Consider the following 17,966-nt stretch of genomic DNA (forward strand, 5'->3'; position numbering starts at 1 on the left):
CCAGGTCCCAACAGTGAATGATTCCTAAACACCACTGAATGTGCCCTCCACCCCTGGGGAAAAAAAATCAGGTAGCTCTCCCTTAGCGTCTTCTGATTTAAAGAAGGCTGAAGAGAAATAGCTGAACTGTATTTGTGTTGGCTAACTCCTATCTGAAGTCTCAAGTTTCCAAAAAAAATAGCCTTTTTATTACTAGCAAAATATATTTATTGTATTAGAAGGGTTTGTGTTGAAGCCAGAGAGATAGTAGAGTGGGTAGGGTGCGTGTCTTGCAAGCCCAGGTTTCATCTCCAGCATCTCTAAGATAACCCGGACACAACTAGGAGTAATTTCTCACCACAGAGCCAGGAGTAAGCCTTAAGCACAGTCAGGGGTGGCCCCAAACAAAAACAAACAACAAAAACCAAAAAAGCCCAACTAAAACAGAAGGATTTGACGTTTGAAGACTAACTACTTTCCAAAAAAAAAAAAAAGCAGTCATTATAGATATTTTAGGAATCCATAGAACAGTTAATAAACAGCAGGGAATATTTCAATTACTGACATTGCTGGGATCTATAAACATCCATTTAGAACAATCAAAAATCTAACAATATGGGGCCAAAGTGATAGTACAGTGGGGAGGGCATTTGCTCTGCACACAGCTGACCCGGGTTTGATCCCCAGCATCCCTTATGATCCCCCGAGCACTGCCAGAAGTGAATTCTGAGTGCAGAGCCAGGAGTAACCCCTGAGTATCGCCGAGTGTGACCCAAAAAGCCGAAAAAAAAAAACCACAAAAAACTTAAATTAACAATAAAAATGATCTCTTATTGGATGCCAAACCAGGATTACAAGTGTAAAAGAGACTTGAAGCAGTATAACCTTTTATTTTCCACAAAAAGACTATACTGTTGTAAGACAAATCTTTTTAAAGAGTTACTGTTCCATTTTATTCTTTTGTTTGCTCTGGGGACACAATCAGCAGTGCTCAGGGGTTACTCCTCAAAGAATGCTCTGGGCCCACTCCAAGCTGGACTCAAAGTGTGCAGTCCCAGGGATAAAGTGCAAAGTGGTGCTCCAGCCCTCTGAATCACCTCCCCAGCACTTGCAACAACTTTTATTAACAGTTTACACGACTGTAGGAGTAGAGTTTCACACCTCAGCAAATGTATGACACTCCACTCACCTACCACCAAATTACACGGTTCCTCCACTCCTTCCCTTGGAATCCTCCCCAGACCAACCCCTTCCCACCCCTTCTTCTGTAACCTCAGTTCTGCAATCAGAACCCAAAGTATTTTTTGTTTTGTTTTTGAGGAACCACACCAGGCAGAACTCAGGACTCACTCCTGAGCTCTGAACTCAGGATTACTTCTGGGGGCGGTCAGAATACGCAATACCAGGGATCAAAAAGGGCTGGTCACAGGCAAGGCCAGTCCCCTGACCCCTGAACTATCTCTCAGCCCTCACCAAAGACTTGCTAGCATTTAGTTCTGCATGTTCTCTTGTTTGTTTACTCACAACCAAACATACGGGTAAGATCATCTGGTTTTTGTCTTTCGCTCTTACTTATTTCACTCTGCAAGGCACTTCCAGCTCCATTCATGCTGCTGCAAAAGGCAAGACTTCATTCTCTTAGCTGCGTACTGCTAAGTTATGTGTAGATACCACATCTTGATCCACTCAGCTGTGGTCAGTCCCATGTATGGCTTCTTGTCTGTTGTAAACAGAGCTGCAGTGAAGAGTTGGGCGCAGGGCTGGAGCGATAGCACAGCGGTAGGGCGTTCGCCTTACAATCGGCCAACATGGCCGACCCGAGCTCGATTCCTCCGCCCCTCTCGGAGAGCCTGGCAAGCTACCGAGAGTATTGGATATGCCAGACACAGTAACAACAAAGTCTCCAATGGAGACGTTACTGGGCCCGCTCGAGCAAATCGACGATCAACGGGAGGGCCTTTACTTTACTTTACTTTTACTATCTTTCCAGATGTGTGTTTTTGTGTTCTCCGAGTAGATCCCTAGGGGTAGAATTGCTGGATCATGTCATCAATCTATTTTTAATGTTGAGAAATGTCCCTATTGTTTTCCATTGTATGGATCACTTTACATTTCCATCAACAACATAGAAGAAGCCCTTTTTCTATACCCTTGCACACAGTTGATGTTGCTTCTGGTCTTTTAATTAAGTGAAAGCCACTCTCACAGGTTGGAGGTTTCTTCTTGCAGTTCTGGTTTATTTACAGGACAGAAGTTGCACTATTGGCCATCTGCATGTCTTCCTTGGTGACGAATAAAGGACAAGCTTGTGAAAGACAAGCCAGTCTAACACTCACTCAATGTGACCTCTTAAGAAGGCTGGTGGTCGGTGAGCTGCGACTCTGGGAGTCACGGACGCTGGGGTGCGCCGAGTCCCAGTCACAGAGCTGGGGGTGTCTTCACGAGTGGGAGCAAACAGACACGGTAGTGTTTTTCCTATTTGTGCACTGCAAAGGGAAATCTCCAATCTAGTGATTAAACTTTCAGTCTGCCTGAGGTAATAGCTATTATGCCAGCAGCAATTACCCAGGCTAGACCTAGCGAGGCTGGGCGGTGCCGTGTTAGCAGAGGAAGATCATTTCTGGGCCCGCAATGCGCACCCTGCTCCTTCATCAGCAAGCAAGCACGCAGCACCAGAATGCTCGTTCCTGTTTCCATTTCTTTCTGACAAAATCCAGATTAAAAAAAAAAATTACCACAGGTAAATGAACTGGATGTTGCCTTTGCCGAGAATGTAGATGTTTTCAGACAAACTTTCTTTTTGGGGGGTGTAGGGAATTGATCCCAGGGCTTCCCATGCAAAGTAGGTGCTCTACTGCCAAGTCACACCCTCAGACTAGCAGATCACCGACCACCAACCTCCTCAATAGGTCACCTGCAGTCACAGGAAGGTTTTTTCTGAGATGTGACATTACTGTAGCTCCTTGAAGGTTGTTCTTTCTGATACTACTAGTTACATTCTTGACACCTTTTAAGAACAGCAGTGACAGGGCCAGAGCATTGCACAGTGGGTAGGGTGCTTATCTTGTACACAGCCAACCCCAACTTGATCCCCAGTCCCCCATATGGTCCCAAGCCTGCCAGGAGTGATCCCTGAACACAGAGCCAGGAGTAAGCCCTAAGCACTAAGGGTGTGGGCAAAAAAAAAATTCAAAAAACCTGTTCACAAATCTTGGAGAAAATATATATGTAGGTACTTTCTAAAGTTAAACTTAACATAATAAAAATTTTACCAAAAATCATAAGTTATTACTTTTTTCTCTCCGAATCAAACAACACACATCTTCATCTTCAACAAAATATAACTTTCATTAATACTTGGGATTAAGTTCTGACTGGATTTGAACATTCTCTAGTTCTGTAAGAAGTAGTAAACATGGGAAAAATACATGCCTTTCTGTCAGTGCTATTAAAGAGATATTTAATAATGTATTTTTGCTTATACATGTTCTAACAATCTCACTGGAAATAATGACTAATCTCTTTTTGATTTTGGGATCAAACCCAGTGATGCTCAGGGCTTTCTCCTGGCTCTACACTCAGGGATAACTTTGGGCAGTGCTTGAGGAACCATACAGTGTGACAGGGACTGAACAAGGGTTGGCCACATACAAGGAAAGCACTTTTCCTACTGTGTGATCATTCTAGCCCACATTACTGATCTCTTTTAAAGCTCTACAAAGATAGTAAAGCCCTTTACTGCTTTGTACTAAGAATTTTAACGTGACTCTGTGTGTGTGTGTGTGTGTGTGTGTGTGTGTGTGTGTGTGTGTGTGCGTGTGTATGGTAAAATGTCACATAATGCTCAGCATCTTAGGCATATTTATGTATACAGTTCAATGAAATCAAGTTCACATGTCACCATTATTACCTTTTCTGACCCTGGGCTCTCAGGTGCTTCCTTATCTTGGCTGTTGTCCATAGTGCTGAAATGAATATAAAGGTAAAGGTAAAGGCCCTCCCGTTGATCGTCGATTTGCTCGAGCGGGCCCAGTAACGTCTCCATTGGAGACTTTGTTGTTACTGTGTCTGGCATATCGAATACTCTCGGTAGCTTGCCGGGCTCTCCGAGAGGGGCGGAGGAATCGAACTCGGGTCGGCCATGTTGGCCGCTTGTAAGGCGAACGCCCTACCCGCTGTGCTATCGCTCCAGCCCAATCGAAATGAATATAAGCACGCATATATTGTTGTGAAGTCATGATTTTGCATTCTTCATATAGACACTTAAGGATCCAACTACTGGATCATTGTTTTTTTTTTTCTTCAAGGTATTAACAGTTATTATAAATGAGAGAGCACAAAGTCAAAGAGTTTAGAATTTGAGGATTTTCAGACTTCCATAGACAACACACACTGTGGCTTTCAGAGTGGATGTGTTAAAGCTCTTAGTCAAATGTGGCTTTTGTTGAAGATCGTGCTACAGGGATGGTAAGGTCTAGGGCAAGACTCTCAATCACATTGTGTTTGGCACTTATCTCCAGATCATTCTTGATGTGGAAGGGCATCCAGTACACCATTAGTCATTCAACAGTGCCCTGTGCTTACGCCAGCAGCATACCTCCTAGCGGATGTCAATCAAAACCATGACTAGACATCAAATGTTCTATGGAGGTAAAGTCGACCTTATTTGAAGATCTCTGTGTATCAATAACAAAAAATTCACTATCTATTACTCTCCCAACTAAGCAGAAGTTATTAAACAAGAATTTCCTGGGCTGGAGAAAAGGATAGTAAGGCGAGTAGGGTGCTTGCCTTGCCTGGGCAGACACAGGTTTGATTCCCGGAACCCCATATGAACTCCTGAGCTCTGCCAGGAGTAATCCCTGAGTTCAGAGTCAGGAGTAAACCTGAGCACCGCAGGGTGTTCCCCTAGAACAAAACAAAGAAACCTCAGGAATGCCTTCATTTAGCCCTCTTTGCTTCAAATGCACTTGTCTCCCTCTTACACTTGCAGTCGCCACCCCTACCCTGGCTCCTATCTCTGCATGTCTCAGCCCAGGGCCTGCCCATCAATTATCCCCTGGCCAGGAACTTTAACTGCTCTTGCAGACTGCACACATGCTCTATTTTCTTCTTTCCTAAACAAAACCAAACCCAAGCCCTTTCTCTGTTCCCTTACACTTTCTCTCCTCTACAGTTAATACGTTGTCATGAAGATTCGTCTATGCGTAAGACATCCACTTTCCTCACCTCACATTCACTTCTCTGCCCAACCAAATCTTGATTGAGTCATTTTTCTAATCTCTGAAGGATCAAGACCTGTCACCTACCACTTCAACAGTTTGCTATGGAGGGAGCTGGAGATAGTACAGCAGGTAGGGCTCTTGCCTTGCACATAGCCCACCTGGATTCAATCCCTGGCACCCCATGTGGTCCAGGAGTGATCCCTGAGCACAGCCCCAAAACAAACAAAACCCAAAAATTTGCTTGGGGTTCTTTGACTACCTACTGTCACTTAAGTAGCTTAACATGCTGAACATGCTGAGTACATGTGAGAAACAGCTTAACACACCTACTGCAGGCTTTGCAAGAGGCCCAGGTTCAATCCCTCATATTGCATGGCTCTCAGCCACCACCAGGAGCAACCCCCAAGATTCATTAGGTGTGGCCCCAAAACCAAAACCAAAAATCATGTGATTCTACCAATATATGAGAGAAAGCTTTCAACAAGATTCAACACCCATTTTTAAAAATAAAACTGGTCATAGAAGAACTTATTTCAATATCGTAAGGACCAAAAACAACAAATCCACAGCAACACCATACTCTATGGCAAAATACTGATGAGAACTGGTGCATATGCTGCCCAACCACGTGTGCTGCTCAAGCACATGTAGTGCCCGCATCTTCCATACCTTATGCTGGGGTGTGTGCAGGGGATCTCTCCGCCCTTGGAGAAGCCCATGTTCTCTCTTGAGCGTGTTCCTCTCTCTCACTTTCTCTCCCTCCTTTCCCTTCCTAAAAACCTCACACAAAATCTGCTTTTACTTAAAAAAAAAAAATACTGATGAAAACCTTTCCTTTGGAATCAGGCACGAGACTAGAATACCCAAGCTCACCACAATCATCCAACAGAGCACTGGGAGCCCGAGCCAGAGCAACGAAGCAAGAACGATAGATCAGGGCATCGAAATCAGCAAGCAAGGCAAGCATCACCAATAACCCGAGGCAGAAGTCCTAACTATTCCAATCCTACTAATGAGGCCCAAAACCCAGAGAAACTCAGTAATTGTCTCATATGATTAGTAAAGTGCAACTACAAGCTGGGAACAGACTTCACTGGAAAGTCTATTTTCTTTTTTCTTTCTTTTTTTTTTAATGTAGGAGTATTCCTATTTATTCAGTCATTGATTAGGCTGATTGAATTGGGCATGAACTCCACCTTACCTTTCTTTTTTTCTTTTCCCTTTTTTATCTGTCACTGTCCTCCCGTTGTTCATCAATTTGCTCGAGTGGGCCCAGTAACATCTCCATTGTGAGATTTGTTGTTACTGTGTTTGGCATATCGAATACATCACAGGTAGCTTGCCAGGCTTTGCCATGCAGGCAAGATACTCTCAGTAGCTTGCCGGGCTCTCCAAGAGGGCCAGAGGAATTGAACCCAGGTTGGTTGGGTCGGCAGCGCGTAAGGCAAATACCCTACTGGTGCACTATCCCTTTTTTATAATTTTATTTATTGAATCACCATGAGAGCAGTTACAAAGCTTTCAGGTCTATGTCTCGGTCATACAATGAAACACCCGTATCTTCACCAGTGCCCCCCATTTTCCACCACCAAAAAACCCCAGTATATCGCCCATCCCACACCCTCCCCCTACCTGTGGGGCAGATGATTTCCACATTACTCTCTCTCTACTTTGATTACATTCAATATTTCGACACCAGACCCACCATTATTATTTGGGATTTTACCCCAACACTCAGATCTGCTGAAAAGGCAACAGCAGACAATTTGTTTTTTATTGCTGGTTATGAATAACATCGGGCTGGAGCAATAGCACAGCGGGTAGGGCGTTCACCTTACAAGCGGCCAACATGGCCGACCCGAGTTCGATTCCTCCGCCCCTCTCGGAGAGCCCGGCAAGCTACCGAGAGTATTCGATATGCCAGACACAGTAACAACAAAGTCTCCAATGGAGATGTTACTGGGCCCGCTCAAGCAAATCGACGATCAACGGGAGGGCCTTTACCTTTACCTTTACCTTTATGAATAACATATGATGTCACCCAGCCGCAGTAGTGGCTGCACAATTTTGGAATTCTGAAATTTTAACAATTAAATCGGGAGGGATTTCTTCCAAAATCTGCTGGGTTCCGAGATTTGTTCCTGAGTCTCTTGGATCATGGCCATTAAGCAGCTTGATCAGGAGCCAGAGAGGCCATTCATGGGTGGTGACTCTGGGTCTGGTTGGGGCGGGGAGGAAAGGGCCGGCTCCACCCCCATCCCCGTGAGGCCCTTCATGTCTCATCACTGCAGGCCCAAACCTGACTGTCCAATGGCCTCTGAAGGATGGCAGCCACCAATATGCCAAGGAGGAGCAGGTAGAGGGACAGCACCCTTTCCCCCCTGGGGTGGCCCAGCGACAGTAACCTACTGCAGGGTCCGGACGCATTTCTGCCAAAGGCCACTGGGTTTGGAAAGCCCATTTTCTTACTCAAGTCATATTGTTACATCTTGTCCTTTCCATTTCTCCTCAAAATCTGATTCTCTTGGGTCTTCCTGATTTTTACAAACTTGGGGATAATTTAAGGCCCGCACTATAAAACAGCACACTCCTGGTTTCTGCCATGAAAAAAGACATTTTTCTAAGACTCAAATGTGACTGCTAGAAGAGAGTCAGGGCTGCCTCGTCCGTCTTCAAGTCAGCACCCTTCCTGACAGATGGGAATCTTCTATTTTTAATGACATCTAGGAAAGGAGAATCTCGCCTACTACATTTAGATGGTGAGCCAAAGGAAGGAAGCAGATCTAATTTTAAGCTCCACAGAGCTGCACCTTCACAGATAGTTGGTGGTGCTTGTCCAACAGGAATTTTACCACAAGAAAAAAGAGACTTGTCAAAAAAAAAAAAGACAAAAAGAATGTCGGTTACTGGAAAGGGGTTCAATGGACACGTCAAGTTGACAGAAGAACAAGATCATTCTAATCCAAAAATACTAAAGAGTTCAACAAGAGGAAAAGAAAAAAAGAAAGAGAAAGGGGGGGGGGGGAAGAGAAGAAAACAGGGGGAAAAAAGACAAAAGAGTTGACATCATACTCTTCCTGCAATATTAAAACCCTTCTGGCAAAAGTAACTGGAGAAATGACAAAGAAATTTCTCATATGAGGTACACACGCTATGTGGCTGGACCCAGCTTTATAACATACCTGCTGATCTCAAAGGAGAAGCATTCTGAATGCATTTGAAGGCAGTGACAATTGGAGATCTGGCCCCTACCCCTTCATCACTCTCTCTAGGCTACAAAATTCAGACAGAGCACAATGCCCTCATCTGGCCTGCCAGATCATCTTTGCAGTTCCCAACACATTCACTGAGAAACAAACCAAAACACTTACTAATACGGGAAAGAGATCTTTAATGTTGTACATTACTCAGAATCAGGAGAGGCAGTACAGGCTGACTGAATACAGCCAAGCTAAATTCCATCCCTATCACCCCATACAGTCCCCCAAGCCCCTCCAGGAGTGATCCCTGAGCACAGAGCCAGAAGTAAGCCCTGAGAATAGAAGAGTGTGAACACAAAACAAAACAAAACAATTTTTTAATTACACACACACACACACACACACACACACACACACACACACACCTAAACTAAATAAAACAAATATTACCTGGTATTTGACCACACAGTAGCAACTCTGAAAAGCAACTTTTATTTGGAGCCTGCTGCAGGATCATACAATACTTTCCTCCAGGGCTTCTCTGTCTCACCTGGTCTGGAGGTGACTAAAAGCTTTATGATTCCAATCCATGGACTCATAACACAAAACAACCCATAATAAGTCATTCAAGGAAGCCATTCATAACAGTTGTTTCTTTATAACAGCTTGAGTTAAAACGCAGCTCTTTACCACATATGAATCAGTGGGTTTTAGTATATTCACCAAGTTCTGCATTAGACACTCTTACCTAATTCAAACACTATTATCTAATTCCAGAACATATTCATACACTCAGGGCCAAAGAGAGAGCGCAAAGTGAGTAGGATGCTTGCCCTGCCTGTGCTCACTCGGGCCTGTCCACAATCCAGGGCACCAGATACAGGACTGATTCCCGAGCACAAAGTCAGGAGTAAGCCACGAGCACCACCAGGCGTGGCCCAAAAACAAAAAGAAAAGGAAAAGAGATAGCTCATATTCCAAAGAAGATGCGCTTGGCAGTGTCATGTAAGGGGGCTATGAAGTGCCAGGAATCAAGCTGGGCCTTCTGTGTGCAAAGCATGTGCTCCAGCCCACTGCATTACTGTCCTGGCCTCAGATTTCTTTCTAAGCATGTTAATCTCGACATGTTATTCACGGTTTTGAAGGAATGTTCCTATGTTTCATGATCTTGGGGTGTGTTCCAATTTAGGAATGCGGCACTAAGATGTGATGGGTAGCTCTGGTGTGGACAAGCTTCCCTAGAAGGAAGCATCTCTTCCATCAGGTATCTTCGAATCTCAGGACAGTCTGTTCTCAGACTTATTAGGCTTTTGTGATCAAAGTCTGAGACACGAGGGCGAGGAGGGATATCATTGTTCTCTCCCTCTCTCAGGGCTGTGACTCACTCGTTCCTTCCCAAATGGTCTCTCCTGATAGAGACCCGGCCCCGCCACATTCAGCTGCTTGGGGACAGCGGAGGAGGGTAGGGGAGACAGTGGTCTAGTATGAAACAGGGGACTGGGAGATCTGACCTTTCAAGTTACAGACTTCAAATCAGAGCCCCATTTTCAGCTCAGTGCCTTACTCCTACCTCCGAAAAAACCTGGTGCCTGTAGAAAATTGGTGAGGTGAATCAGTGTGCTTCCTGCAGGCACTGCCTCTTTAGGTAATTCCTGAAAAGTATTTTTAGCACCTGCGTCAGTTACTTTTTCCTCCATCAAGTCTCAATCAAATTTTAATTAAATCTCTAATCAGCAGCTCTGTCCTCACTCACTCTCCTTTTATTCTTATTTTTGGGCCATGTCTGTGCTGGAGGGTTTTCCCAGCTCTGTGCACAAAGGTCACTCCCAGGGGTGTTTTGGAGACTGAACCCAGGGCCTCCTGCAGGCAAAGCATGCATTCATTTCTTTGAGCAATAACTTGGCTCACTTCCTTATGTTTACAGTCTCAATCATTACTATTTTTTTGTTTTGTTTGGGGGCCACAGTCGACAGAGCTCAGGACTTACTTCTGGCTCTACACCAGGGATCACTCCTGGCGGGCTCAAGGGACCATATGGATTGAACCCAGGTCTGCCCTGAGCAAGGCAAGTGTCCTACCCGCTATACTATCACTCTGACCCCCACAATCTTTACTGCTTCTTTAATATCAAAAGAGAAATGTGCATGCACATGGAAAGTATTATTTTAACAGAAAGTAAATTTCAACTTATAATAAATTGGGAAGATGATAATCAAGTACATTTTAGAACTAAAAAACTAAATCTCAAGGGACTAGAGAAGTAGTACAACAGGAAGGGCTTCCTTGCATGCAGCTGACTTGAGATCAATCCCTGTGGTCCCCCAAACCTCACCAGGAGTGATCCCTGAGCACAGTCAAGAGTAATCCCTGGGCATTATCAGGTATGGCCCCTAAACACAGGACAAAAAAAAGAAAGAAACAAAAATGTAAATAAGAGATAAATAGGCATATGGACAGCCAGTAAGCACAGGAAAAAGTGTTTCTTCATCACTTAGGAAAATGCAAATCAAAACAATGAGATATTATCCAACACTAGTGAGAATGGCACACAGCAAAAAGACTGAAACCAACCAGTACTGGTGAGGATGTGTGAAAAAGGAACCCTCATTAACTGTTGGTGAGAATGTTGTCTGATTCAGCGTCTACAGAAAATAGGAAAGAGATTTCTCAAAAGAACAGAACTTTCATAAGACCCAGAAATGCACTTCTTGGGCTCTGCCCCCAAAACACAAAAACATGATCTGACCTTGAAAAGATGGATGCACACCTATATTCGTGGCAGTGTTTTGTATAATGGCCAGCATTTGAAACATGTCTGATGATAGGCATAATAAATAATGTGGTAAACATACACAATGAATACTACACAGCCCCAAGAAAAGATGGGCTCTTGTAGCTCATTAAAACAGAAATGAGAGGAATCATGAAAATGCAATCAAAGAAAGAACAAATGCTGGCTGATCTCACTCACCTGTGGTACCCAGAAAAACAAATCAAGAGAACAGACAATATCAATGGAAACAAACCACTGGCCTGGATTACCAAGCAAGGGGGCCAGGGGAAGGAATGAAAAGGTGAACCTGATGTGACCCAGGCACATAGGTGGAGGGTCTTGGGCTTTGGAGGTAGTGAGGTGTGGGATGTATGCACATCAAAATTAGACATTTTAGGGCCTGAGCAGCGGGGAGGGGGACTGCCCTGCACACAGTTGACAATGGTCCCATCCCCAGCATCCCATACCATCCCCTAAGCACTGCCAGGAGTATATTCTTTTATGTATTTACTTGTTTTCTTTTTGGGTCCCACCCAAAGATGCTCAGGGGTCACTTCTGGCTCTGCACTCTGGAATTAACTCTTGGTGATGGTCGGGGGACCATATGGGATGCCGGGGATCGAACCTGGGTTGGCCATGTGCAAGGCTAACACCCTGACTGCTGTGCTTGTTCTGGCCCCAGGAATATATTCTTGAGCACAGAGCCAGAAGTGATCCCTGAGTATCACTAGGTATGGCCCCCAAATCAAACCAAACAAAAATATGTATATACAAACACATACACATATTTTAATGCTACTATAAATAAGTAACCTAAACTATAATTGAATAAACCAAAATTATAAAAGTACATAAATATAATTAATTTTATGTCTATGCAGTACAAGAAGCACAAGAACACAATAAACTTATATTTTAAAAAATTCGAGCATTGAAGATTCATTTCTGATGGACTAGCCATCCATAAAATTCTTTAGCATCATAAACTTTTCTTTCCCATCTGAAACTCTTAGGGAACTAGGCTGATAGCTCCTCTGTACAATTTCCACCACAGGCCTTCCCTGGCCTCTCCTGGCACATTTAAACTGCTGCTAGGTAATATTTCTTTTGGCAACGAACTACATATTTTATAACAGCAGACCTTCAACTGAACTCTCTCCATTCAAACTCACATTCTTCCCAAACATGTGAATCTTAGACTAAGTCGCCTATTTTTTTTTCTTTTACTCTTTCTGTTTTTCTCTTTGAGCCACACTGTTGCAGCACTCAGGGGCTATGCCCCATTGCACATGGGGGTCAGTCCTAGTGGTGCTCAAGAGACCATGCAGTGCTGGGGACCATTGGTTCTCATGCCTGCCAAGTACATACTCCAGCCTGCTAAGCTTTCCAGGCAAAGACTGTCCTCTAGAACACGATGAACACATTTTATGGTACAAAAAATATTAACTATTCATTAAAATTTCCAATAACAAATTTAATCAAGGTGCCTGAGAGACAGCACAGGAGTTAAGGGGCTTGATTTGCATAAGACCAACCCCAGTTCAACCCCTACCTGTGGTCCTTGAGAACTGCCAGGTGTGGCCCATGACCCACATCCCCACCAAATAATTCAAGATACATTCTCTGTTAAACAGAAACATATTTTTTTTAAAAAAATTGTAACTAAACATGACATGGAAAAATGATGTAATTTTTCTTTCTATTGCCCAAGAATTATAGGCAGATACCAATTCTGCAGGTGTTAGGGAATAAAAATGAGTATAGCCTAGAAAAAAAATCATTGCAGTACTATAAATGATACTTCAAAAGTTCAAGAATTGCATTTCCAATTCATCAATTATACCTTTTTATTCAATATCAGCAATAATAACCCATTTGAGCAATAGGTAAAATATGCCTCATTTTTACAGAGCCAAAATGAACTTTACAGAACCAAAGCAACTATATATTTAAGTCAAATTCTCCCCTTTTAAAATCTTAATGCAAACACTCAGTATACTTCAGTTTAACTCAAGTCTCCATCTGGCCCTAGGCTCAAATTATACCAAGTTTTAACAGATAGAGAACCTACCTGCTGGTTTATAATCCAGTGGAGAGGATACAACTGCAAAGTATATATTATGCTAGCATGGCACAGTTTCAAAAAGGACAGGATTGGAAAGTTTATTCATTATCAGAAGCAGGATCCTGAACATATCATTTGTCTTCCCAGAAAAACAGCAGACTGAAACTGAAACAAAAACAAATGGAGAATCTAAATAGTCCTATATCTGTTAATGAAACAAATCTATAATTAAACAGCTTCCCAAATGAAACCACCACATAGCTTCATTGGAGAATGTGTCTACCCATTTATGGAAAGAAAAAAAAAGCCACCAACATTATGCAAACTTTTCTAAAAATGAAGAGGTAAAGTTTCTCGATCCATTTTATAAAACCCAGATAGCCTTGATGTCAGCCCAAAAGATATATGAATATAAACAGAGATGTATAAATCCTAAAGAAAAAAAGAAAAGTTAGAAAACTGAATACAGCAATACACGAAAAAAAAGATAAAAGTACCATGACTAAGCAAGAAATACAAGAATCGATTTAATATTAGAAAGAAAATCAATGAAACTCAATACATATTTAAAAAAAAAACAGGATTCCTTCAATAAACAAGGAAAAAGCATCTGATAAAATTAAACACCCATCCTCTAAAATATCATGGACTTCTACCACTGGCCAATAAGAATTCATAGGGACTAGATTTTATCCCTCTACATCAACCAATCAAAAGAAATAAATGCCACTGGGGGCATGGAGTTAGGAGTCGCCTGCCTCCCAACCACCCCTCACGCCCCACCCCCAACACACTGCTGGATGTGGACCTTTGGGGGAAAAAGAAAAGCAGGTGAAGGAGACCACATGACTGTAAGGTAGAGAGGGCTCTCAAGATATGAACGTCAAACAACGGGGCAACTGGCCCTCCTGGCTGCGGGGTGACCCAGTCTGAAAGGAAGGCAATGGGAAGGCAGGGGGACCAAGGCAGCGGCATCCAGAAAAGAACACGGCAGAGGAGAAAGCGGCAGAGAGGGGACAGCGTGCTGCGCTCCCTGGCCAGGTGCTGAGTATTCCACTGACGACAAGCAACACACGCATGGGAGAAAATACTGAAGACACACGACAAAGATGCACGAAGAGGGGGGAGCGAGCCAAGACCCCCGAGCCCAGTCAGACGGGAAAGCCCTGAGATGAGCAGGCGGCTGAGGAGCAGGGAGGCAGGAGAAGGCCAACCCAGAATCCACAGAGGGCAGCGCCCGCCTCAGGCGTGAGTCTGGAAGCCTGGACAGGAACCTCGGCACACACCCCCGGGTGCAACCCCAGACACCTCCACAAAGACAACAACGGAGAAGAGAAAGGCAAAAGGTAGAAACAAATAAAAATAAACAGAACACTAAAATAAGACCCCAACCTCTTAACAATGAGCAACCTGTCCTGAGAAGGCATCAGCAGGTCAGTACTCCAAGCTCTGTAAACTAAACTCTGCTGCCGGCTAGTGCTGCACGCATTATCAAGTGACAGAGGGTGTGCAAATAAACACACACACACACACACACACACACACACACACACACACACACCAGAAGCCAGAGGAATGCAGATTCTCACCACCCTGCACCCCTACAGCGCCAGGCACACAGAAACCTGAAATAGATACTCAGGCCTTGACTTCCAACAGCATCCTGGAGCAATGTCTGTCTGGGTGTCCAAGGCAGGCAGTCCAATGAAGGACTGAAGAGACAGGAACCTCCATCTCTCCCGCAGAGAAGAGAGAGAAGGACCCAAGAGACAGGTGCCTGCCTCGCATGCAGCAGACCCGGGCTGGAGCCCTGGCCTCCCAAATGGTCCCCGAGCACTGCCAGGAATGATTCCTGAGCACAGAGCCAGGAGTAAACCCTGAGCACTGTCGGGTGTGGCCCCAAAAGAAAACAGAAGTAATAATTTTTAAATATAGCTGAACTTTGCCTTCAAGAAAGTGGAGCAGAAACAATTTGCATTGCTCTGTGGATGTGCATGGTGACTCCACAGTGCCAAGCAGCAATTCACAGTGACCTTCCTGTGAGGTACCCTAAGAAGACCAGCCCCACCAGGAGCTGCTCTCACTCAGAGACAAGTAACAACTTGATAAATGCTCCTCAAAACTGTGGAGGCTTCTGAAAAATAACAAAGTTCTGAGACGCTGTGGAGATGCAGAAATAAAGGGCCACAGTCACCAGCCACAGCCACCGCCATACCCACTCACCCTTTAGCCCCGCTCCACCAATTCCCGACTGACTCTCCAAGGACACGCAGGTCACCCCGGCCCCCGGGGCTGCCAACTCTGGGCCGCCCTCAGGAGAGCAGCCTCAGCACACCCCACAGCTGCGGACAGGCTTCACTCATGGCCCAAGCCACTGAACCTGAAGCCTCAGGTCTACCCCAACTCCCAGCTCCTCAGTACTGAACCTGCAGTAGGAGCACACCGGACCCAACGGGAAGGAGCAGGGAAGGAAAAGGGAAGCCAACTAAACCCAGCAAACAGAAACAGCAACACAGAAGCCTCACTAGCCACAAGCGGGTTAGTAAATCCTTAGACAAGGACTTAACAACCTCCTGAGGAGATAGAAAATTTTCACATTAAAAGAAAAAATTTTTTGAAGCTTATTGATCTTAATATTGGGGCTTTATTATCTGATCAAGTTCAATTATAGAACTGTATCAATAGTTGTGGCCTTTATCTACATTAGAATAAAAAATTTTTTAAAAATTGACTCGGCAATGCACGGTACTCTGCGTAGAACAGAAAAAGGACATTAGATTAAAACTTAAGACTGAGGGGTGTGGGGCCAGGAAGACAGCAAGAAGACAAAAAGGAAGATCCTTTGCAGAGACGAGCCCCAGGTTCGATTCCTAGTATTACACATCCTCCAAGTACCTTAGAGAGTGACCCTAACCACTGCAGGAGGGGCGAAAAGGTAAAAGAAAATGGAAAAAGGTACAAGGGAGTCCCTTCCCCATTTGGCACTGTGGATGGGTGCTTGGCAGCTGAGACCAAACCAAACAATGTAGAATGAAAAAGGTCCCTTAAAATGAGGTTTCTTGGACTGGAGAGATAACACAGCAGGTAGAGCCCTTGCCCTGCACATACTGGCCCCAGTTCGATCCCCAGCATCCTGTATGGTCCACAAACACCAACAGAAAGAATTCCTCAGTGCAGCACAAGGAATAAACCCTGAGCAATGCTGGGCGCGGCCCCAAAACAAGACAAAAAAAGAGGTTTCCTTCAACATCAGCCAGGATTTTTTTAATTTTATAATGCAACAACATTTTACAAAATAGCATTGTTCAGACCTGCTGAATGGACTTTAGCTAAATAGTTCTCAACATATTATGTATTAGGACTGGGAAGTCATAAAATGTTTCATATATGTATGTGTTAACTTGTAAAGAAAACAAATTATGCCATTAATTCAGTTACCACAGTATTGAGTGCTATATTTGCTATATTTGAATGGCTCAAATTTGCATGCTTTTAGAGAGCCCCAGATTCAATCCCCAGCACCACATTGCTCACCTAAGCCTCATGGAAGTGAGCACCAAGCAATGAGACAAAACACCCTCTAGCACAGCTGCATATGTCCCCAAGACCCAAGAATCAACCAATACATGAGATCAAACACTTATGTCAGCCCAGAAGTGGCTCAGCAATAGGGTCCTTTGCCTTACATCTGTGAGGCTCTTTTAATTCAGGTGTGGCCCAAACCACAACCCGCCAAGGAAAAAAAAAATAGAACCAAAATGTGGGGCCAGGTAGATGGCTCAGAGGGCTGAGCACATGCTTTGCATTTGAGAGGCCTGGGTTCCACAGCACACTGCATGGTCGGTCCCCTGGGCATCACCAAATACAGTCCCAAAACAGCAAGCTGGGGTAAAAAAAAGGAAAATCCAGAAAGTATAAAGAAACATGTGAAACTTCTATTCCCTAGGGGTGACCATGATTCATTGCTATAGCTCATACCATGAGGGCACCCCAACAAATTTGCAAGTATGCATGGGATATGGGATATATTTAACTTTCAGGGAAAACCAGCACAAATTGCAAGTCCTAGGTCATTCTATTTACACCTGAAATCACTCCACGTTCCTTTCAATAATGGCATCACTTCGTGAAGTTGGCCTTTCAAGCAGCTGCAAAGACGATATGAAACCATGTGAAAATGGTGGGATGGGTAGAAATGGAGGTGATAGCACTCAATACTATGGTAACTGAATTAATGACATAATTTGTTTTCTTTACAAAATAATACTATTATACAACTGCCACAATGGCTAAAATGTTTAAATGCCAAGGGCTGGACTGGAGCAACAGTACAGCGGGTAAGACACATGCCATATTATATGAAGCTGAGGAGGTCCAATTCCCAGCACCACAGCCTGAGCCCACTGTAGGATAACATAGCTTCAGGTAGTTTAGGTTTATTGGGTTGTTCCCATCACAGTGCTCCCTTTCCTCTGTGTTTATTTGTAACTTCTTTCTTTGTGCTGTTGACTTGTAAATACTGTTTTTCTCTTCTCCATAAGGCCTTTGTATAGTATATTCAGAGCAATGTCCTTTTTGTATGGGCACAGGAAGATGCTACGCTTTTGTTATGTGGGAATCATTTGACTCTAAATGGTATTTTACCCCTGGGCATCTCAACCTAAGCCTCAGCTGCCCTTCCCAGCACCCCCAAAAGCAGGATCCTGACGAGGGACTGGGTGGAC

At 44.1% G+C, this 17,966-nt stretch overlaps 1 protein-coding gene across 2 annotated transcripts in view; it reads right to left on the minus strand.

Annotated features, from left to right (window-relative positions):
• Nucleotides 1-17,966, minus strand: part of LOC130042725 (protein SCAI) — a 135,404-nt gene that overhangs the window by 89,047 nt on the left and 28,391 nt on the right. Inside the window, exon 3 of one of the 2 annotated variants that reach the window (XM_056134907.1) lies at nt 13,249-13,407. The exons of the other annotated variant lie outside the window; for it this stretch is intronic. The gene's annotated coding sequence lies outside the window, so the exon portion shown is untranslated. The remainder of the gene's footprint in view (nt 1-13,248; nt 13,408-17,966) is intronic. 2 annotated transcript variants of the gene reach the window in all.

The sequence above is a fragment of the Sorex fumeus genome, unplaced genomic scaffold, assembly GCF_029834395.1.
Source record: "Sorex fumeus unplaced genomic scaffold, SorFum_2.1 ptg000109l, whole genome shotgun sequence".
Lineage (NCBI taxonomy): Eukaryota > Metazoa > Chordata > Mammalia > Eulipotyphla > Soricidae > Sorex > Sorex fumeus.